The following is a 24,867-nucleotide window of genomic DNA, read 5'->3' as shown; positions in this document are numbered from 1 at the left end:
ACTTTTGGTCTGTACTGTATATCCGAAAAGGGAAAACATTTGTGTACCCCAGCATTTTGTTTTATCTCACATGTAACTCAAGTTATCTATGTGTTATCCTGCCTGTGTAACTTGCTTTACGTGGGCGAAACGACGGCTGACCTTAAAACCCGCTTGAACAACCATCGTCTGAGTATCCGGAAGAAGCGTTTGGATCTACCGGTATCCAAGCATTTCTCTGACGCTAGGCACAAGAAGGGTGATTTGAGGTGTTGGATCCTCGATCATATACCTCAGCCCAGATGTGGGGGCGACAGGCCGAGGTTACTCAAGCGCAGGGAACTAAGCTGGATTCATACATTGGACAATCTAAGACCAAATGGGCTAAACATAGAATTCAATTTTGGGGATGTGGTATGAGGTGTGGCTTGCCTCCTTTCATCGGCAGGTTGCTTCTCAGTGTCTTGTGTACACACTAGGAGAGTGTATTTATTTATTTCAAGAATCTTTGTTTTAATAGTATATAAAATATATATTTATATATTTTTTCTGTTTTTTATTCACAGATCACTTATATTCAGCACCCGGAGGGAAGGAGCATGTGGATGAAGTGGACACAGCATCATATGCGGGGGGTGTCATTCCTATGGGCTATGTGCATTTTTTATGATTATTATGTATTTAATTATTCCCTTTTATGTATTCGCACATATTGCACTGCCGGACGCGGCGAACACCTTGGGACCCATATATATCCTGTCACATCAGCCTTGATGGTGTTACCCAGACTCTCCATTCTATCTGGTTAGATTTGCCCCCTGTGGCATCTGTGCACCTGTAGGAGGAGAACCCTCCAGAGTATGGTTGCTGTATGACACCCTTTATATATACCTATTCTTATACTGCGGCTCGCTGTGGGGGTTGTGGGTTGATACCTGGGTATAGTATGTGGGCGCCCTGGTTCTCAGGCTGTCCCTACTGGTCTAGATCACTATACTCCATCCTGCAACAGGTCTGATGCTTGCACATAGTGATACATGGGGTATGGGCATTCTTCCAGTGCTTAAGATGGCGCTCCGAGAACAGATGGGTACTGGGCATGCGCTGCAATACACCGAGGCTGCAATGAACGGTGTTGTGATGACGCATGAGCACTGGCCAGCTCTGATGATGCTTGACGTCTTCCTGCCACTGGTCCCTGATTGGTGTAGCGCCGCGCCTGTGCACTAGTGAGTATACAACGCTTATTGGCCGTATGGAATATGCCCCTCGCTGGCTTGGTATGTCTACATGATCGTCTCCCTGCTTCGCCCCCTGTTTGCCTTATGCACACTGGACGCATCCATCGATTAGTCTTTTGTGCCCGATCGATGGGTCTGTCCTTGTATTTATATGATGTATGCAATTATGGGACATGTATATTCTTGTCCTTTGCCTTATCACCCGTTGTTTCATTGTTTTTATTGTTTCTGTTTGTTACTTTGTCACTGACATTTTTGTAAACACACCCATTGGGCGGGGTGTGGTCACATGATCTTCACACTGATTGACTCACTTATATATTTGCTTTCACTTGCATTGTATCTCTGCTTGAAAAAGGCTCATTTTGGAGCCGAAACATTGCACCGGATGGTTGAATAAAGGAATCACTTAATTTCATCTAACTGGAGTGCCGTCCATTTTCTGGATACATTGGTGGGGTAAGAAGTCGATTCCCCAGGAACGTGCACCCAATTTTTTCTGATTATAGCCAGTGCCGCCATTTTTCTTGTGTGTGTGTGTGTGTATATATATATATATATATATATATATATATAAAGAAAATAATGGCGGCACTGGATACAGACAAGGTGGGTGCTAGGTCCTGGGATGTAGCTGCTTACCCCAGATGAACAATGACGAAAAAAGGACAGCACTCCAGATAAAAAGTAGTGGTCTTTAATCACCCATGTGGATGGCAACGTTTCAGCTCAAACATGAGCCTTTTTCGAGCCATCTTGTTTGAGCTGAAACGTTGCCATCCACATGGGTGATTAAAGACCACTACTTTTTATCTGGAGTGCTGTCCTTTTTTCGTCATTACATATATATATATATATATATATATATATATACATACATATATTGTATATGGAAAATGAAGAGCATGGGTCAGTTTCGCTTCCCACTACATTATATGCCATAACTAATGGTGGCATTAGAAAGTACAACTTGTCCTGCAAAGTACTCATACAGCTATGTGAACGAAAATATAAAACAAGTTATGGCTCAAGGAAGATAGGCAAAAAAGAAAAAAACTCTGATATCCTAAGGGTTAAAGGGGTTATCCGAGTTATTTTTTTTGTTCTTTCTATGTTCCTAACTAAGCAAATATAACAGCTTTCCAATTCACTCACTTTATCTCCGGTGGCTGGTTTCTCAGATTTCACTGTGGGTCACATGACCTGTGATGTCAGCTTCTCTCCCTGCTCTGATAAAGTTGTTTACAAGCCTGTAAAGGAGACGTCACTGTGCTGGCCCCCCCCCCCCCCTCACTTCCGTCTACTCTCTGCTAGGATTCTTAACCCCTTCAGCTGGGTAGCTGCAGCAGTGACAATCCTGGGCACAGGAGCTGACAGACTAGAGTGAGAATTGCACAAGAAGGTAGGGGGAAGATCCTGTGTGTATTAGCAGTGTAATTATACAGGTGGGACTTGTAGTTCTACACTACACTACACAAGTTACTGTTGATTCTCCCAGCACTCAGGGCAGCTCTTGTATCCACTCCCTTAGCAGTGTTATTATACAGCTTGGACTTGTAGTCCTACATATACAACATGCTACTGATTCTCCCAGTAGGCAGACATGTCACTCAGGGCAGCTCTTGTATCCACTCCCTTAGCAGTGCAGGGGGAGGGACAGAGATTGTTTTTATTGCATGTAAACAAAGGGCCAGAAAAGAACCAGGGAAATTAGGAAATATATATATTTGTTTTTTGCATAAAACTTGCATAGCTTAGTTATATATTGCTGCCCATCAGATTTTCAGTGCCATATATTTTTTCATAACTTGGACAACCCCTTTAATGCTTTTCAAATGATCCTAAACAAGTCAGCCGTCCCCATCACATTCAGGAAATAGAATAAAACAACCAGCAATCAGAAAAGAAGAACAGATTAAAAAACTGTATCTATTATTTCATTTTTACTGGGAGATAAAATCTTTGGTGACACAGTTACTTCAAACATTTCAGTTTGAGTTAACCACATACCATTTGATAATTTTGTTTGCAGACCTTCATAAATATACAATCGTCTGATTATCATATTAAAACTCAGGAGAAGTTGGGGAATGTGTTTTGGGTGTCATTTTACATATACCCATGCTGGGTGAGAGAAATATCTCGGCAAAAGACAACTTTTCCAATTTTTTTATACAAAGTTGGCATTTGACCAAGATTTTTCTCTCACCCAGCATGGGTATATGTAAAATGACCACATGTGTGACACTTATTTGCAGCCTTGGGACGCAAAGGGGCCCAAATTCCTTTTAGGAGGGCATTTTTTAGAAATTTGGATACCAGACTTCTTCTCATGCTTTAGGGCCCCTAAAAAGCCAGGGCAGTATAAATACCCCACATGTGACCCCATTTTGGAAAGAAGACACCCCAAGGTATTCAATGAGGGGCATGCCGAGTTCGCACAAGTTAGCAGAAATTTATTATTCTTTGTTTTTTCTCACAAAATCTCCCTTTCCGCTAACTTTAGACCAAAATTTCAATCTTTCATGGACTCAATATGCCCCTCAGTGAATACCTTGGGGTGTCTTCTTTCCAAAATGTTGTTATTCGTGGGTTGTTTGTACTGCCCTGGCATTTGAGGGTCTCCGCAATCATTACATGTATGGCCAGCATTAGGAGTTTCTGCTATTCTCCTTATATTGAGCATACGGGTAATGAGATTTTTTTTTTTTCTTTCTCCTGAAAGAAAAAATGAACGGCACAGATTTCTTCATTCGCATCGATCAATGTGGATGAAAAAATCTCTGCCAAAAAAGAAAAAGGAGGGTAAAGGCGTCTGCCAGGACATAGGAGCTCCGCCCAACATCCATACCCACTTAGCTCGTATGCCCTGGCAAACACGATTTCTCCATTCACATCAATCGATGTGGATGAATGAATCATTGCCGGGATTTTTTATTTATTTTTTATATATACAAAGTGTTTGCCAAAGCATATGAACACCGCCGCCTCCTCAGCTCATATGCCTCGGCAAGCGTATCTTTTACTGCAGAGGAGAAATCTCGTCTTGCAGCACCTTACACTGACTTGTGTGTAATTTGACAGCAACGCAATGCCTTCTGTCAGAATGCACATCAGTGCTGCAGCTAGTCGATCGGTTGGTCCACCTGGAAGGTAAAAAAAACAAAACAAAAAAGAAAAAACCAGGCCGCAACGCAATAAATTTTATTAACTTTATAATAACTTTAGAACAGAACATATAAACTTTATTTAACTTTTGAAACTGAACGTCAACTTTTTTGCTTAGTGGTGTTTTTTTTTTTTTTTTTTACCTTTATAGGACAAACCTCTCCTTCCCCATGGGACAATGTGCAAAGCGCAAATCGCCCAAAGATGTGGCGAAGTGCGTTATGCACTTTGTCCCAGGTGAAAGGAGAGGTTTGCAGCAGCTGTGTGTGAATGGGCCCTAATAGCCCTGTGTGCCTGTCCTCTGAGATGCAATCCCTATGCTAAGTGTACCTGTGTGTGGTACTTCTGGAAACAAAGCATAGGGCAGGGTGGTCAGGGCAGTCAGGACAGAAATAGCGGGTGTCACGTACCAGGAACGACACTGGGGAAATGTCGCTCGTGTAGAAGGCTAACTACACTGGTGGATGGGGCCACGGAACCTCCTGGATACAGGAGGTTCTCGATGATCTCTTCCTGAAATTTGAGGAAGGATCCAGTTCTCCCAGCCTTACTGTAGAGAACAAAACTATTATACAGAGCCAATTGAATTAAATATACAGACACCTTCTTATACCAGCGTCTGGTGCATCGGGAAACTAAATACAGAGCCAACATCTAGTCATTGAAGTCCACCCCTCCCATGTGAAGGTTATAGTCATGGACTGAGAGGGGCTTTTCAATGACTCTGGTTGCTCGCTCAATTTGGATTGTCGTGTCTGCGTGAATGGAGGAGAGCATGTAAACGTCACGCTTGTCTCTCCATTTCACCGCAAGCAGTTCATCGTTACACAAGGCAGCCCTCTCCCCCCTTGCAAGACGGGTGGTAACGAGCTATTGGGGGAAGATCGCACGACTAGTTCGCGCGGGGCCACAGCAGCCAATCTGTTCTAGAAACAAATGCCTGAAGAGGGCCACACTTGTGTAGAAATTGTCCACATAAAAATGGTACCCCTTGCCAAATAAGGGTGACACCAAGTCCCAGACTGTCTTCCTACTGCTCCCCAGGAAGTCAGTGCAACCAACCGGCTCCAGGGTCTGATCTTTTCCCTCATAGATCCGAAATTAGTGGGTATAGCCTGTGGCCCTTTCACAGAGCTTATACAATTTGACCCCATATTTCTGGTTGAAGTGGTCTATGAGGGGCCGAATTTTGTGGAGCTGGTCAAAAGCTGGGTGGCCTCTGGGACGGGAGGTGGTGTTATCACTAAAGTGCAGGAAACGCAGGATGGCCTCAAATCGTGCCCTGGACATGGCAGCAGAGAACATGGGTATGTGATGAATTGGGTTCGTGGACCAATATTACCGCAATTCATGCTTTTTGGTTAGACCCATGTTGAGGAGAAGGCCCAGAAAAAAATTTAATTCGGAAACTTGGACTGGTTTCCACCGGAAAGGCTGGGCATAAAATCTTCCCGGGTTGTTGGATATAAATTGAGTGGCGTACCGGTTTGTTTCTGCCACAACTAAGTCCAAGAGCTCCGCAGTCATGAACAGCTCAAAAAATCCTAGGGCCGAACCGATCTGAGCTGTCTCAACCCGAACTCCAGACTGGGCGGTGAAAGGGGGAACTAATGGTGCGGCTGAAGTTGGGGACTGCCAATCAGGATTTGCCAGCACCTCAGGGATTCTAGGGGGTCTACGGGCCTGTTTGTGCGGTGGCTGCGACGGGGTAACTATTGCACGTGACACCGTACCAGCTTCAACTGCCCTTCTGGTGCTCGCCACTTCACCATGTTGTACAGCAGTGCTGGTACTAGGTCCAGGGAGGGCTGCTCTGCTGGTGTATGCCTCACCACGTAATCCGACAGTGCCAGCCCCACTCTGCTTCCCTTGAAGCGGATCCTGCGCAATCTGTGGTCTAGCAACACGGGGCCTTATACGCCTGGTGGTATCAGGGACCTCAACCTCCTCGTCCGAAAATATTGTTTGTCACTGCGGCGGGGTGGGCGTGGGTGAACGCACGTGTGGGCGACCGATCAGGCCTGATCGGGCAAACACTGCGTTTTGGGTGGAGGGCGAACTAAGGTGACACTAATACTATTATAGATCTGACTGTGATCAGTTTTGATCACTTACAGATACTATAAAAGTACAAACGCTAATCAGCGAATAAGTGACTGCGGTGCGGTGGGCTGGGCGCTAAACGATCGCTAAACTACCTAACCAAGGGGCCTAAACTATCTCTAAAACCTATCAGTCAATACCAGTGGAAAAAAAAAAAGTGACCGTTTACACTGATCACTTTTTTCACTTTCACTAGTGATTGACAGGGGCAAGAAGGGGTGATCAAGGGGTTAATTGGGTTCATAGGGGGTGATCTGGGGCTAAGTGTAGTGTTTGGTGCTACTCACTGTGATGCCTGCTCCTCTGCTGAGACCGACGAAAAGGACCAGCAGAGGAGCAGGGAAGCCATTTAACACCAGCCTGCCAGCAACGATCATTGGCTGGCAGGCTGGTGACGTGACCCCCCTCTAACTTTTGCGATGCGCATGGGCGGGCCGGCTAAGCGCGTCATCTCGCACCTCGCGAGATGACGCGTATATGCGTGACTGTGCGCAGAGCTGCCACCTCCGGACCGCGATCCTGCGTTAGGCGGTCCGGAGGCGGTTAAATAAAATAACATTGTCACCTTTTTTTTTTTTCAACTCTGGTGGCATATAATGTTATCAGAGTTTATCAGAGTTTAGGGAGGAACAAATGAGGCTGTCTTTGTATAATATATGCTTCTCTTCTAAGGGTGCATTTACAATTATCTGACAGATTTTCTGACCAATAAGAAATTGGTCAGATAGTCTCAATCACTTGTTACCACATCCTCTGGGAGATCCAGCGCCTATTCTGACCCTCACTGGTAGGTTCATATTCTGTCCTTGGTTAGCTGTCTTTGATATTAGTTTTTCATCTTGAGCAGCTCATGTCATTTTTCCTGGAACGGTGATAGTCCCTTTATATTTGTATATGGGTGATTGCATTCAGGATAATACCTCTTTGCACCCCAGTTTAATAGTATTACAGAGTCCACCTTCCTGTTGGCATTAACCATTGATGGTCCCTTCCATGAGAATAGTCCCATAAAGCAATAGGTGTAGTAGTTATTAGATACATTCACTATAATGGCTTATTATTATTGGTATAATTTAAATGTCATAGAGGTGGAATCATGTTTACAATTATGACTGCCTGTTGGAAATCATCTGCAGGAACAGCGTATAAATAAATATAAAAGTCAGGCAGATTATGGCATGAAGATGAAAGTGTGAAGCAGCAGGAGTAAAATGCACTACTTGCTTAAAGGGGTTGTCCAGGTTCAGAGCTGAACCTGGACAGCCCTCCATTTTCACCACAGCAGCCCCCCTGACATGAGCATCGGAGCAGTTCATGCTCCGATGCTCTCCTTTGCCCTGCGCTAAATCGCGCAGGGCAAAGGCATTTTTCAGAGTTCCGGTGACGTATCGGGCTCTACATGGGGCTGACAGGAACCCTGGTGACGTCACCGGCACTGATGGGCGGGATTTAGCGCTGCCCTAGCCAGTAAAACGGCTAGGGCAGAGCTAAAGCCCGCCCCTCAGAGCCGGTGACGTCACCGAACACACTGCTGGGCGGAAGTTACCGCCCGGCAGTGTGTTATTAAAAACAAAAGAGCCCGTGCCCTGCGCGATCTAGCGCAGGGCACTGGAGCGCATCGGAGCATGAGATGTTCCGATGCTAGGCTCAGGGGGGCTGCCGGGGTGAAAATAACGGTATGTCCGGGTTCAGCTCTGAACCCGGACAACCCCTTTAAGCCCCAGACACAGTTTATTATATAATTAAGTGTTCTTGCATGGCAAGACCACTTACTGTTATCTCACATATGTATTCTTATTATTATAGCCAAATTTACCACCCTAACTCCTCCCACAGTTTTTACACTACATAGAGAGTAATATACCAAAACGTGCGGATTGTTTCTGATTGGTTTGCTATTACTTTGTAAAACGTTTCGCCGAATGGTTCATGTGTTTTTGTGGTGAAATTGATCCCATAGGAATGAATGGCGGAATGTTCAAAACTAGAGTGGGAGCTGACAAAAGCTAGAGTGGGAGCTGAAAAATCAGGACATGATTTCTAAACTGCCCCCACTCCCTCATTTAAATGTCCACGGCTAATTCATAGTCATAATAGTTTTCACAATATGGCCATTTGTTTACAACTCACGCTGCCCATTAACATTTATTGAAACTCCACTTTAGCCGAATTTGAAGGGCAATTTCTAAACTGCTATCTGATATTTCAGATAGCAGCTAGTGAAGTGAGCAAGTTGTAGCAGTTTGGACAAACCTGATTGTGCATGCAATTAGGGGTGACATGGTGTCATGACACCTTTAAATGCATGTGCAATTAATATTATTTATATTCTTACCTGGTGACAGATGCTATTGCGATCTGAGTCTTTGCTGGTAACAGATGCCTCGCGCGATCTGGACTTGTATGAAAACCTTTTCCTGATTGGAGAATAGTTCAACGGTCCTCACGTGAGTAACTATAAAAGGAAAGGATCGCACGGTTAATTGTCAGTTGGTGAGCAGCAAGCAAAGAAACCGGACCTGTGTAAGAAGTCTCCAGCATGGAAGAATTGCTTAAGCAGTTGATTTCTAAAGCAGCATCTTCTGGAGGTGAAGAGTGGCTAAGAAGATGCTTACAAGAAGACTCTTTAGGATCGAACGAAAATCCGGATAGGTCGTCTTCTGATTCTGCCTGCGCTGCCTTTCCCCTAAGGAGTGCAGAGCCGTCGACGTCTGACGTCACTAATAGGCGTCCTCTGGAAGAAGAAAAAGCTCCGCCTCTCACAGTGCCAGCTAAAAGATTCAGAAAAGAAAAAACAAGATTTTCACCATCTCAGCAATCGACCAAACGCAGGATAAAATTATCTGATGCGCAACGAGGCTCGAGAGCGTCCGACAAACACCGCAACCGACTTCAACAGTTTCTACAGCCAACTGCCAAGTCTGCTGCGAGATCTTCAACTGTAAAGCCTGCGACTGCGACACGAGACTCTTCAGCTGGTGAGATACCTAACACACATACACTCAATAGTGACTGTATTACACAGGGCACTATACCAAATCAAGGAAACTGCCTGGCATCTGATGTTATGTTTGATAGAGAAAAAATACAGCTGTTCAATGACTTTATTTCTTTTCTATCAAAAAATGAAACACAAACTAGCGCTGAATCTGTCTGGTCTTTACATGAAAATGATTCTGTATTGGAAATGCCTATTTCTTTAAAAAACAGGGATAACTTTTCTAAAGCTGAAGATAGGTTAGAACCTCAGCTAATTCCACATTTAGATAACAGTGCTGGTATTAAAGAAATTTCTTTAAAAGATACTATGCCTTGCCAAATGTCGCCATTAGGTTTCCATCTATCACCACAGATCAAGGAAAAAATATGGAAAAGAGAATACGTGGATTTATTCTCTTTACTCCCTTCATCTAAAGATGTTAAAAATGATAAAAAGGAGGAAGAAGATAGGAAACGCAATATACAGAAATCCTTTTTAAATTGGGTACAAGCATTCTGTATCTACGCAGCAGTATTAGGAGAAAAACAGCCTGTACATTGCTGCGATTTATTTTATTACTTGGATAGCATATTAGAGGCTTTCAGGAATTTTGGAGGAACTGCTTGGATCAATTAGGACGAATCCTATAGACAAAAATTAGCTGTGTACCCAAATTTAGGTTGGGGAATGAAAGACGTGGGCCTATGGCTCAATTTAATGTTACCCCAAAGGAATTTTCTTTTTCGTACTCAACAAAGTAAAAAAGGACTGTGTTTCGCGTTCAACGAATCTGCATGTCGTTGGCAAAGTAATTGCAAATACAAACACGAATGCAGCTTCTGTTCAGGAAATCATTCCGCATCCAAATGTTTTAAAAAACACGGATTGCCGGTTAGTACCAAAGACACAAATAGAGCAAGTGACTCCTTTAATTCTGCCAAAACTACTACATTATTTAAAACATTATCCAGACAAACAGAAGGCCCATCTTCTAATTAATGGCTTTTCTAATGGATTTTATGTACCAACTTTTTTAGGTCCGGGTTGTACTGTAGTAAAAAATGCTAAATCCGTCATTTTAAATAAATTCATTGTTCAAGAAAAAATCGATAAAGAAATTTCAGATAATAGAATAGCTGGTCCTTTTTCGTTTCCCCCTTTTCATAATTTTAGAATTTCTCCACTAGGTTTGGTCCCGAAAAAAGAAAATAATTCTTATCGTCTCATTCACAATCTGTCTTTTCCCAAAGATGGGTCTTTGAATGACACGATTAATAAAGAATGGTCCACAGTGCATTATGCAACATTGGATATGGCTTTATCTATGTTACGTAAGGCAGGCAGAAATGCTCAGCTGGCTAAAACAGATATCAAGTCAGCGTTTAGACTTTTACCTATCAATCCCGATGGATATAATTCCCTAGGTTTCCAATTTGATGGGAAATATTATTTCGATAAAGCTCTACCAATGGGGTTTTCACTTTCCTGTAATTATTTTGAAGCTTTTGCTACCTTTTTACAATGGATGGTTGAAAAGCATTATAACTCTGGATATACAATTCACTATCTGGATGACTTTTTATTCATAGGAAGGGATGGAACCGAAGATTGCATTAATCTGCTGAATACTTTTTGCGGAATTGCAGAATATTTTAATATTCCTTTAGCTAAAGAAAAAACTGTACTTCCAACTACGAATATTAAATTCCTTGGTATCTTTATTGATTCAGAAAAAATGGAATTTAAAATTCCAGAGGATAAATTATTCGCAACAAGGGTTCAGCTCATTAATATGTTATCTGCTAAGAAAACTTCACTCAAGCGATTGCAATCTGTTTTAGGTTCATTGAATTTTATTTCCAGGGTTATTCCTATGGGTAGTATTTTTTCTAAAAGATTATACGCTGCCACGGCTGGAGTTAAAAACCCATATGCTCACATACGATTATCATACCAATTAAAAGAGGATATTCGCATGTGGATAAATTTTCTTGAAAATTTCAATGGTCGTACGGTTTGGCAGGAGGAATTCGTGGACTCGGACTCTATCCATTTATTTACTGACGCAGCTATGTCAGTAGGTTATGGAGCATGTTTTGAGACTCATTGGTCAGCCAGTAGTTGGCCAATAGAATGGCAAGAAAAGCCTTTCATGAATAATATACATTTTTTAGAGCTTGTTCCAGTTTTAATAGCTTTATCAATTTGGCATGAACATTTAAAAAACAGACAAATATTATTATTTTCGGATAACAAAGGAGTAGTATTTGCCATCAATTGTTTATCCGCACATTCTACTTATGTTATAGGTTTACTTAGATTTATAGTTTTAACTTGTCTGCAAAATAATATTTGGCTTAAAGCTAGATACATTGAAGGTAGGAATAATTCTATAGCAGACGCTTTGTCCCGACAGAACATGACACTATTCAGGGACCTCAAGCCAGATGCGGACAAAGAAGGAATAGCGTGTCCAACCCATCTTTGGGACTTGATGGCGAATTTATAAACAGGCTTCTACAAAATTCTTTAGCAAACAGTACATGGGCTGCATATTCAGCTGCATGGGCTAATTGGCGGCAATTTTGCTTGGTCAATAGATGGGAGGAAACCGATAATGATTATATGCACTTATTATTGTTCATTCAAAAATTATTTGAGGAAAAAAAAAAAAAGGGGGGGGATTATATTCAAAAAATGATTTACGGCATTTCATTTTTTCAAAAAGTTCTTAATATTCCTCCTTTTTCTAATAATTTTTTAGCTAAACAGATCTTAAAAGGTGCGAAACGATTAAAAAGTACTTCTGTTAGAACTAAGCCATTATCTTTAAAAAATTTAGAAAATTTCGTATTATACTTACCAAAAATCTGTTCTTCCTTATATGAGAATGTTCTATTTAAAGCTGTATTCTTGCTGGCTTTTTTCGGGGCTTTCCGAATCAGCGAAATAACGGCAGCAAATAGAATTTCGGATGCCCCATTGCTCCTCAAGGATATACTCCTATATGAAAATAAAATAAAAATATTCATTAAAAAATCCAAAACGGATCAGCTGGGTAAAGGCGATTGGTGCAATTTGAATAAATATTCTTGCACAGAATTGTGCCCAGTCAGAGCTATGAAGGATTGGTTAAAAGTTAGAGGGGTAATTCCAGGTCCACTGTTTATTCACGTTGACAAATCTCCATTAACAAAATTTCAATTTAATTTTGTCTTAGCAAAATGTAAGTCTCATTTACAATTAGAGCAAGAAAAGATTTCTGCTCATTCATTTCGTGTAGGAGCAGCCACTTATGCTCATTCCTTGGGTTTGAAGGATAACGTAATAAAACGAATTGGAAGGTGGAAATCCAATAGATACCAACTGTATATTAGACCTGAATTATTATTTTAATATTTTGCAGATTTAAAGATCGTATGGATCATAGGAAATCAGCTTGTTTCTTTGGCACGTGATCGTTCAACGATGCGTTTTAAATCGGATAATTTAGGTTTTGGCAATAAAGTGGTTGTGTTCTGGAGAGGTATTTCTGGTATTAGAATTCAGGAAATTTATTCGTTATGTTGTTCATTTTCTCTGACTTGGCCTATGCCTGATTTGATTATACTTCATATAGGTACGGATGACTTGGGCAGAACAAGCACTCATTTATTATTAAAGGATATGCAGGATACATTTAGTAAAATTCAAACTTTATTACCATACTCCCAGATAGCGTTCTCAGAAATTATTCCTAATTGGGATTGGAATTCGACTCAATTATCCTTTATAGAAAAGATAAGAATACGTATCAATAGGAATATTGAAAAGTATATGCAGTCACATAATAAGTTATCTTATAGACATACTTAATTAGAAGGGTTTACGGCAGGATTATACAATTTAGAAAAAGATTCATTGTCTGATCTGGGACTAGACATTTTCAATGTTGGATTGCAAAATTTGGTTGAAAAAGGCTGCGGTGTTAATTAGCCATCTAGCTTTGCTATTTGGCGTTGTGGGTAGAGTTGAGCGAACACCTGGATGTTCGGGTTCGAGAAGTTCGGCCGAACATCCCGGAAATGTTCGGGTTCGGGATCCGAACCCGATCCGAACTTCGTCCCGAACCCGAACCCCATTGAAGTCAATGGGGACCCGAACTTTTCGGCACTAAAACGGCTGTAAAACAGCCCAGGAAAGGGCTAGAGGGCTGCAAAAGGCAGCAACATGTAGGTAAATCCCCTGCAAACAAATGTGGATAGGGAAATTAATTAAAATAAAAATTAAATAAATAAAAATTAACCAAAATCAATTGGAGAGAGGTTCCATAGCAGAGAATCTGGCTTCCCGTCACCCACCACTGGAACAGTCCATTCTCAGATATTTAGGCCCCGGCACCCAGGCAGAGGAGAGAGGTCCCGTAACAGAGAATCTGTCTTCATGTCAGCAGAGAATTAGTCTGCATGTCATAGCAGAGAATGAGGCTTCACGTCAGCCACCACTGCAACAGTCCATTGGCATATATTTAGGCCTAGCACACAGGCAGAGGAGAGAGGTCCCGTAACAGAGAATCTGGCTTCATGTCAGCAGAGAATCAGTCTGCATGTCATAGCAGAGAATGAGGCTTCACGTCAGCCACCACTGCAACAGTCCATTGGCATATATTTAGGCCCAGCACACACACAGGCAGAGGAGAGAGGTCCCGTAACAGAGAATCTGTCTTCATGTCAGCAGAGAACTAGTCTGCATGTCATAGCAGAGAATGAGGCTTCACGTCACCCACCACTGCAACAGTCCATTGGCATATATTTAGGCCTAGCACACAGGCAGAGCAGAGAGGTCCCGTAACAGACAATCTGGCTTCATGACAGCAGAGAATCAGTCTGCATGTCATAGCAGAGAATGAGGCTTCACGTCACCCACCACTGCAACAGTCCATTGGCATATATTTAGGCCTAGCACACAGGCAGAGGAGAGAGGTCCCGTAACAGAGAATCTGTCTTCATGTCAGCAGAGAATCAGTCTGCATGTCATAGCAGAGAATGAGGCTTCACGTCAGCCACCACTGCAACAGTCCATTGGCATATATTTAGGCCCAGCACCCAGGCAGAGGAGGGAGGTCCCGTAACAGAGAATCTGTCTTCATGTCAGCAGAGAATTAGTCTGCATGTCATAGCAGAGAATGAGGCTTCACGTCAGCCACCACTGCAACAGTCCATTGGCATATATTTAGGCCCAGCACACACACAGGCAGAGGAGAGAGGTCCCGTAACAGAGAATCTGGCTTCATGTCAGCAGAGAATCAGTCTGCATGTCATAGCAGAGAATGAGGCTTCACGTCAGCCACCACTGCAACAGTCCATTGGCATATATTTAGGCCCAGCACACACACAGGCAGAGGAGAGAGGTCCCGTAACAGAGAATCTGGCTTCATGTCAGCAGAGAATCAGTCTGCATGTCATAGCAGAGAATGAGGCTTCACGTCAGCCACCACTGCAACAGTCCATTGGCATATATTTAGGCCCAGCACCCAGGCAGAGGAGGGAGGTCCCGTAACAGAGAATCTGTCTTCATGTCAGCAGAGAATTAGTCTGCATGTCATAGCAGAGAATGAGGCTTCACGTCAGCCACCACTGCAACAGTCCATTGGCATATATTTAGGCCCAGCACACACACAGGCAGAGGAGAGAGGTCCCGTAACAGAGAATCTGGCTTCATGTCAGCAGAGAATCAGTCTGCATGTCATAGCAGAGAATGAGGCTTCACGTCAGCCACCACTGCAACAGTCCATTGGCATATATTTAGGCCCAGCACACACACAGGCAGAGGAGAGAGGTCCCGTAACAGAGAATCTGGCTTCATGTCAGCAGAGAATCAGTCTGCATGTCATAGCAGAGAATGAGGCTTCACGTCAGCCACCACTGCAACAGTCCATTGGCATATATTTAGGCCCAGCACCCAGGCAGAGGAGGGAGGTCCCGTAACAGAGAATCTGTCTTCATGTCAGCAGAGAATTAGTCTGCATGTCATAGCAGAGAATGAGGCTTCACGTCAGCCACCACTGCAACAGTCCATTGGCATATATTTAGGCCCAGCACACACACAGGCAGAGGAGAGAGGTCCCGTAACAGAGAATCTGGCTTCATGTCAGCAGAGAATCAGTCTGCATGTCATAGCAGAGAATGAGGCTTCACGTCAGCCACCACTGCAACAGTCCATTGGCATATATTTAGGCCCAGCACACACAGGCAGAGGAGAGAGGTCCCGTAACAGAGAATCTGGCTTCATGTCAGCAGAGAATCAGTCTGCATGTCATAGCAGAGAATGAGGCTTCACGTCAGCCACCACTGCAACAGTCCATTGGCATATATTTAGGCCCAGCACACACACAGGCAGAGGAGAGAGGTCCCGTAACAGAGAATCTGGCTTCATGTCAGCAGAGAATCAGTCTGCATGTCATAGCAGAGAATGAGGCTTCACGTCAGCCACCACTGCAACAGTCCATTGGCATATATTTAGGCCCAGCACACACACAGGCAGAGGAGAGAGGTCCCGTAACAGAGAATCTGTCTTCATGTCAGCAGAGAATTAGTCTGCATGTCATAGCAGAGAATGAGGCTTCACGTCACCCACCACTGCAACAGTCCATTGGCATATATTTAGGCCTAGCACACAGGCAGAGCAGAGAGGTCCCGTAACAGACAATCTGGCTTCATGACAGCAGAGAATCAGTCTGCATGTCATAGCAGAGAATGAGGCTTCACGTCACCCACCACTGCAACAGTCCATTGGCATATATTTAGGCCTAGCACACAGGCAGAGCAGAGAGGTCCCGTAACAGACAATCTGGCTTCATGTCAGCAGAGAATCAGTCTGCATGTCATAGCAGAGAATGAGGCTTCACGTCACCCACCACTGCAACAGTCCATTGGCATATATTTAGGCCTAGCACACAGGCAGAGCAGAGAGGTCCCGTAACAGACAATCTGGCTTCATGACAGCAGAGAATCAGTCTGCATGTCATAGCAGAGAATGAGGCTTCACGTCACCCACCACTGCAACAGTCCATTGGCATATATTTAGGCCTAGCACACAGGCAGAGCAGAGAGGTCCCGTAACAGACAATCTGGCTTCATGTCAGCAGAGAATCAGTCTGCATGTCATAGCAGAGAATGAGGCTTCACGTCACCCACCACTGCAACAGTCCATTGGCATATATTTAGGCCTAGCACACAGGCAGAGCAGAGAGGTCCCGTAACAGACGATCTGGCTTCATGTCAGCAGAGAATCAGTCTGCATGTCATAGCAGAGAATCAGGCTTCACGTCAGCCACCACTGCAACAGTCCATTGTCATAAATTTAGGCCCAGCACCCAGGCAGAGGAGAGAGGTCCCGTAACAGACAATCTGGCTTCATGTCAGCAGAGAATTAGTCTGCATGTCATAGCAGAGAATCAGGCTTCATGTCAGCCACCACTGCAACAGTCCATTGGCATATATTTAGGCCTAGCACACAGGCAGAGGAGAGGTTCATTCAACTTTGGGTAGCATCGCAATATAATGGTAAAATGAAAATAAAAATAGGATTGAATGAGGAAGTGCCCTGGAGTCCAATAATATATGGTTATGGGGAGGTAGTTAATGTCTAATCTGGACAAGGGACGGACAGGTCCTGTGGGATCCATGCCTGGTTCATTTTTATGAACGTCAGCTTGTCCACATTGGCTGTAGACAGGCGGCTGCGTTTGTCTGTAATGACGCCCCCTGCCGTGCTGAATACACGTTCAGACAAAACGCTGGCTGCCGGGCAGGCCAGCACCTCCAAGGCATAAAAGGCTAGCTCTGGCCACGTGGACAATTTAGAGACCCAGAAGTTGAATGGGGCCGAACCATCAGTCAGTACGTGGAGGGGTGTGCACACGTACTGTTCCACCATGTTAGTGAAATGTTGCCTCCTGCTAACACGTTGCGTATCAGGTGGTGGTGCAGTTAGCTGTGGCGTGTTGACAAAAGTTTTCCACATCTCTGCCATGCTAACCCTGCCCTCAGAGGAGCTGGCCGTGACACAGCTGCCTTGGCGACCTCTTGCTCCTCCTCTGCCTTGGCCTTGGGCTTCCACTTGTTCCCCTGTGACATTTGGGAATGCTCTCAGTAGCGCGTCTACCAACGTGCGCTTGTACTCGCGCATCTTCCTATCACGCTCCAGTGCAGGAAGTAAGGTGGGCACATTGTCTTTGTAGCGTGGATCCAGCAGGGTGGCAACCCAGTAGTCCGCACAGGTTAAAATGTGGGCAACTCTGCTGTCGTTGCGCAGGCACTGCAGCATGTAGTCGCTCATGTGTGCCAGGCTGCCCAGGGGTAAGGACAAGCTGTCCTCTGTGGGAGGCGTATCGTCATCGTCCTGCCTTTCCCCCCAGCCACGCACCAGTGATGGACCCGAGCTGCGTTGGGTGCCACCCCGCTGTGACCATGCTTCATCCTCATCCTCCTCCACCTCCTCCTCATCCTCGTCCTCCTCGTCCTCCAGTAGTGGGCCCTGGCTGGCCACATTTGTACCTGGCCTCTGCTGTTGCAAAAAACCTCCCTCTGAGTCACTTCGAAGAGACTGGTTGAAAGTGCTAAAAATGACCCCTCTTCCTCATCCTCCTCCTCCTCCTCCTGGGCCACCTCCTGTTCCATCATCGCCCTAAGTGTTTTCTCAAGGAGACATAGAAGTGGTATTGTAACGCTGATAACGGTGTCATCGCCACTGGCCATGTTGGTGGAGTACTCGAAACAGCGCAACAGGGCACACAGGTCTCGCATGGAGGCCCAGTCATTGGTGGTGAAGTGGTGCTGTTCTGTAGTGCGACTGACCCGTGCGTGCTGCAGCTGAAACTCCACTATGGCCTGCTGCTGCTCGCACAGTCTGTCCAGCATGTGCAAGGTGGAGTTCCACCTGGTGGGCACGTCGCATATGAGGCGGTGAGCGGGAAGGCCGAAGTTACGCTGTAGCGCAGACAGGCGAGCAGCGGCAGGATGTGAACGCCGGAAGCGCGAACAGACGGCCCGCACTTTATGCAGCAGCTCTGACATGTCGGGGTAGTTGTGAATGAACTTCTGCACCACCAAATTCAGCACATGCGCCAAGCAAGGGATGTGCGTCAAATTGGCTAGTCCCAGAGCTGCAACGAGATTTCGCCCATTATCACACACCACCAGGCCGGGCTTGAGGCTCACCGGCAGCAACCACTCGTCGGTCTGTTGTTCAATACCCCGCCACAACTCCTGTGCGGTGTGGGGCCTGTCCCCCAAACATATGAGTTTCAGAATGGCCTGCTGACGTTTACCCCGGGCTGTGCTGAAGTTGGTGGTGAAGGTGTGTGGCTGACTGGATGAGCAGGTGGAAGAAGAGGAGGAGGAAGCCGAGAAGGAGGAGGTGGCAACAGGAGGCAAAGAATGTTGCCCTGCGATCCTTGGCGGCGGCAGGACGTGCGCCAAACAGCTCTCCGCCTGGGGCCCAGCTGCCACTACATTTACCCAGTGTGCAGTTAGGGAGATATAGCGTCCCTGGCCGTGCTTACTGGTCCACGTATCTGTGGTTAGGTGGACCTTGCTACAGATGGCGTTGCGCAGTGCACACTTGATTTTATCGGATACTTGGTTGTGCAGGGAAGGCACGGCTCTCTTGGAGAAGTAGTGCCGGCTGGGAACAACATACTGTGGGACAGCAAGCGACATGAGCTGTTTGAAGCTGTCTGTGTCCACCAGCCTAAATGACAGCATTTCATAGGCCAGTAGTTTAGAAATGCTGGCATTCAGGGCCAGGGATCGAGGGTGGCTAGGTGGGAATTTACGCTTTCTATCAAATGTTTGTGAGATGGAGAGCTGAACGCTGGCGTGTGACATGGTTGAGACGCTTGGTGACGGAGGTGGTGGTGGTGGTGTTGGTGGTACATCCCCTGTTTGCTGGGCGGCAGGTGCCAACGTTCCTCCAGAGGCGGAGGAAGAGGCCGAGGCGGCAGCAGCAGAATAGGCCGAGGCGGCAGCAGCAGAAGAGGTAGCAGGGGGAGCCTGAGTGACTTCCTTGGTTTTAAGGTGTTTACTCCACTGCAGTTCATGCTTTGCATGCAGGTGCCTGGTCATGCAGGTTGTGCTCAGGTTCAGAACGTTAATGCCTCGCTTCAGGCTCTGATGGCACAGCGTGCAAACCACTCGGGTCTTGTCGTCAGCACATTGTTTGAAGAAGTGCCATGCCAGGGAACTCCTTGAAGCTGCCTTTGGGGTGCTCGGTCCCAGATGGCGGCGGTCAGTAGCAGGCGGAGTCTCTTGGCGGCGGGTGTTCTGCTTTTGCCCACTGCTCCCTCTTTTGCTACGCTGTTGGCTCGGTCTCACCACTGCCTCTTCCTCCGAACTGTGAAAGTCAGTGGCACGACCTTCATTCCATGTGGGGTCTAGGACCTCATCGTCCCCTGCATCGTCTTCCACCCAGTCTTGATCCCTGACCTCCTGTTCAGTCTGCACACTGCAGAAAGACGCAGCAGTTGGCACCTGTGTTTCGTCATCATCAGAGACATGCTGAGGTGGTATTCCCATGTCCTCATCATCAGGAAACATAAGTGGTTGTGCGTCAGTGCATTCTATGTCTTTCACCGCTGGGGAAGGGCTAGGTGGATGCCCTTGGGAAACCCTGCCAGCGGAGTCTTCAAACAGCATAAGAGACTGCTGCATAACTTGAGGCTGAGACAGTTTCCCTGGTATGCATGGGGGTGATGTGACAGACTGATGGGGTTGGTTTTCAGGCGCCATCTGTGCGCTTTCTGCAGAAGACTGGGTGGGAGATAATGTGAACGTGCTGGATCCACTGTCGGCCACCCAATTGACTAATGCCTGTACCTGCTCAGGCCTTACCATCCTTAGAACGGCATTGGGCCCCACCATATATCGCTGTAAATTCTGGCGGCTACTGGGACCTGAGGTAGTTGGTACACTAGGACGTGTGGATGTGGCAGAACGGCCACGTCCTCTCCCAGCACCAGAGGGTCCACTAACACCACCACGACCATGTCCACGTCCGCGTCCCTTACTAGATGTTTTTCTCATTGTTATGGTTCACCACAACAACAAATATATTATTTGGCCCAATGTATTGTATTCAAATTCAGCGGGATATAAATTTGAGGCCTAGTATTTAGGCGCTGGGTGACCGGTATGGATTTAGTGACAGAATTAGACTTGGAAATGCACAGAAGCGTGTGTGTGAAGTTATTCTGAATGACCCAATGTGCACCTTGAATATTATATACCCTTTTTGGGATAGATTTCAAATAGCTCTGATATAGCAGGAACCACTAAATTATGAAATTGCTAAATTGGGAATTGTACTTCAACCCAGAACAAAAAATGTGCTTTGACGGGCACTAAATAACTTTCCCAGCTACAACAGTACAGCGGTAACGAGAGATTTAGAGGGATTTAAATTTGAGGCCTAGTATTTAGGCGCTGGGTGACAGGTATGGGTTTAGTGACAGAATTAGACTTGGAAATACACAGTAGCGGGTGTGTGTGAAGTTATTCTGAATGACCCAATGTGCACCTTCAATATTATATACCCTTTTTGGGATAGATTTCAAATAGCTCTGATATAGCAGGAACCACTAAATTATGAAATTGCTAAATTGGGAATTGTACTTCAACCCAGAACAAAAAATGTGCTTTGACGGACACTAAATATCTTGCCCAGCAACAACAGTACAGCGGTGGGTAACGAGAGATTTAGAGGGATTTAAATTTGAGGCCTAGTATTTAGGCGCTGGGTCACCGGTATGGATTTAGTGACAGAATTAGACTTGGAAATGCACAGAAGCGTGTGTGTGAAGTTATTCTGAATGACCCTATGTGCACCTTCAATATTATATACCCTTTTAGGGATAGATTTCAAATAGCTCTGATATAGCAGAAACCACTAAATTATGAAATTGCTAAATTGGGAATTGTACTTCAACCCAGAACAAAAAATGTGCTTTGACGGACACTAAATATCTTGCCCAGCAACAACAGTACAGCGGTGGGTAACGAGAGATTTAGAGGGATTTAAATTTGAGGCCTAGTATTTAGGCGCTGGGTGACAGGTATGGGTTTAGTGACAGAATTAGACTTGGAAATACACAGTAGCGGGTGTGTGTGAAGTTATTCTGAATGACCCAATGTGCACCTTCAATATTATATACCCTTTTTGGGATAGATTTCAAATAGCTCTGATATAGCAGGAACCACTAAATTATGAAATTGCTAAATTGGGAATTGTACTTCAACCCAGAACAAAAAATGTGCTTTGACGGACACTAAATATCTTGCCCAGCAACAACAGTACAGTGGTGGGTAACGAGAGATTTAGAGGGATTTAAATTTGAGGCCTAGTATTTAGGCGCTGGGTCACCGGTATGGATTTAGTGACAGAATTAGACTTGGAAATGCACAGAAGCGTGTGTGTGAAGTTATTCTGAATGACCCTATGTGCACCTTCAATATTATATACCCTTTTAGGGATAGATTTCAAATAGCTCTGATATAGCAGAAACCACTAAATTATGAAATTGCTAAATTGGGAATTGTACTTCAACCCAGAACAAAAAATGTGCTTTGACGGACACTAAATATCTTGCCCAGCAACAACAGTACAGCGGTGGGTAACGAGAGATTTAGAGGGATTTAAATTTGAGGCCTAGTATTTAGGCGCTGGGTGACAGGTATGGGTTTAGTGACAGAATTAGACTTGGAAATACACAGTAGCGGGTGTGTGTGAAGTTATTCTGAATGACCCAATGTGCACCTTCAATATTATATACCCTTTTTGGGATAGATTTCAAATAGCTCTGATATAGCAGGAACCACTAAATTATGAAATTGCTAAATTGGGAATTGTACTTCAACCCAGAACAAAAAATGTGCTTTGACGGACACTAAATATCTTGCCCAGCAACAACAGTACAGTGGTGGGTAACGAGAGATTTAGAGGGATTTAAATTTGAGGCCTAGTATTTAGGCGCTGGGTCACCGGTATGGATTTAGTGACAGAATTAGACTTGGAAATGCACAGAAGCGTGTGTGTGAAGTTATTCTGAATGACCCTATGTGCACCTTCAATATTATATACCCTTTTAGGGATAGATTTCAAATAGCTCTGATATAGCAGAAACCACTAAATTATGAAATTGCTAAATTGGGAATTGTACTTCAACCCAGAACAAAAAATGTGCTTTGACGGACACTAAATATCTTGCCCAGCAACAACAGTACAGCGGTGGGTAACGAGAGATTTAGAGGGATTTAAATTTGAGGCCTAGTATTTAGGCGCTGGGTGACAGGTATGGGTTTAGTGACAGAATTAGACTTGGAAATACACAGTAGCGGGTGTGTGTGAAGTTATTCTGAATGACCCAATGTGCACCTTCAATATTATATACCCTTTTTGGGATAGATTTCAAATAGCTCTGATATAGCAGGAACCACTAAATTATGAAATTGCTAAATTGGGAATTGTATTTCAACCCAGAACAAGAAATGTGCTTGAACGGACACTAAATAACTCGCCCAGCTACAGCACTAGGGACAGATTTAGCTGGATATAAATTTGAGGCCTAGTATTTAGGCGCTGGGTGACCGGTATGGATTTAGTGACAGAATTAGACTGGGATATGGCCAAAAAATGAACAGACTATTGCTGGTTAAATGCACTTGGTGTGACAGCTTCACCCTGATGTAGGCTTTAGCCAAAAAACAACCACACCATTGAGGGTTAAATGCACTTGGTGACAGGCGCAGCTTGCCCCTGATTTTGTATATGGCCAAAAAATGAACAGACTATTGCTGGTTAAATGCACTTGGTGTGACAGCTTCACCCTGATGTAGGCTTTAGCCAAAAAACAACCACACCATTGAGGGTTAAATGCACTTGGTGACAGGCGCAGCTTGCCCCTGATTTTGTATATGGCCAAAAAATGAACAGACTATTGCTGGTTAAATGCACTTGGTGTGACAGCTTCACCCTGATGTAGGCTTTAGCCAAAAAACAACCACACCATTGAGGGTTAAATGCACTTGGTGACAGGCGCAGCTTGCCCCTGATTTTGTATATGGCCAAAAAATGAACAGACTATTGCTGGTTAAATGCACTTGGTGTGACAGCTTCACCCTGATGTAGGCTTTAGCCAAAAAACAACCACACCATTGAGGGTTAAATGCACTTGGTCGCAGCTTGTGCTGGCGCACCACAAGACACAAAATGGCCGCCGATCACCCCAGAAAAATGAGACTGACAAACGGTCTGTGCAGCCTAAAAACAGTGAGCAATTGAGGATCAGCAGCTCAATGATCCACAGCTGCAGATCGATCAGTTAATCAAGTCCTTTGGAGGAGTTAATCTGCCTAATCTCGCCCTACTGTCGCAGCCGCAACCTCTCCCTACGCTAATCAGAGCAGAGTGACGGGCGGCGCTATGTGACTCCAGCTTAAATAGAGGCTGGGTCACATGGTGCTCTGGCCAATCACAGCCATGCCAATAGTAGGCATGGCTGTGATGGCCTCTTGGGGCAAGTAGTATGACGCTTGTTGATTGGCTGCTTTGCAGCCTTTCAAAAAGCGCCAAGAAAGCGTCACAAAAGCGCGAAGAAAGCGACGAACACCGAACCCGAACCCGGACTTTTACGAAAATGTCCGGGTTCGGGTCCGTGTCACGGACACCCCAAAATTCGGTACGAACCCGAACTATACAGTTCGAGTTCGCTCATCCCTAGTTGTGGGGTAATAGTCACTCTTCGAGTGGACTAGTTGGTTTTAATTATTTATATGGAGTAATAGTCACTCTTTGAGTGGACTAGGTGGAGTTAATATTTATTGAATTGGTTTAGCAGATTTATTTCTGTTTAAATATTTATTAAGTAATGTAAGTAACACCGTGGCCAATTTTATCCAACGAATAAAAGAAAGAAAATAAATAAAAATTATTAATTTTACTTTGAGTGTTGTATTTATTGGAAGTAAGTTGATGAATTGGTTACAATGGAGTTTATGACACCATGGACAAACCTGATTGTGCATGCAATTAGGGGTGACATGGTGTCATGACACCTTTAAATGCATGTGCAATTAATATTATTTATATTCTTACCTGGTAACAGATGCTATTGCGATCTGAGTCTTTGCTGGTAACAGATGCCTCGTGCGATCTGGACTTGTATGAAAACCTTTTCCTGATTGGAGAATAGTTCAACGGTCCTCACGTGAGTAACTATAAAAGGAAAGGATCGCACGGTTAATTGTCAGTTGGTGAGCAGCAAGCAAAGAAACCCCCTCCCCCCCATCCCCCTTTTTTAAATATATGTCACGGTGTTAGCTTGGGGTAATAGTCACTCTTCGAGTGGACTAGTTGGTTTTA

Source organism: Bufo gargarizans, chromosome 3 (genome assembly GCF_014858855.1).
Source record: "Bufo gargarizans isolate SCDJY-AF-19 chromosome 3, ASM1485885v1, whole genome shotgun sequence".
Lineage (NCBI taxonomy): Eukaryota > Metazoa > Chordata > Amphibia > Anura > Bufonidae > Bufo > Bufo gargarizans.
This window is presented reverse-complemented; position numbering follows the sequence as displayed.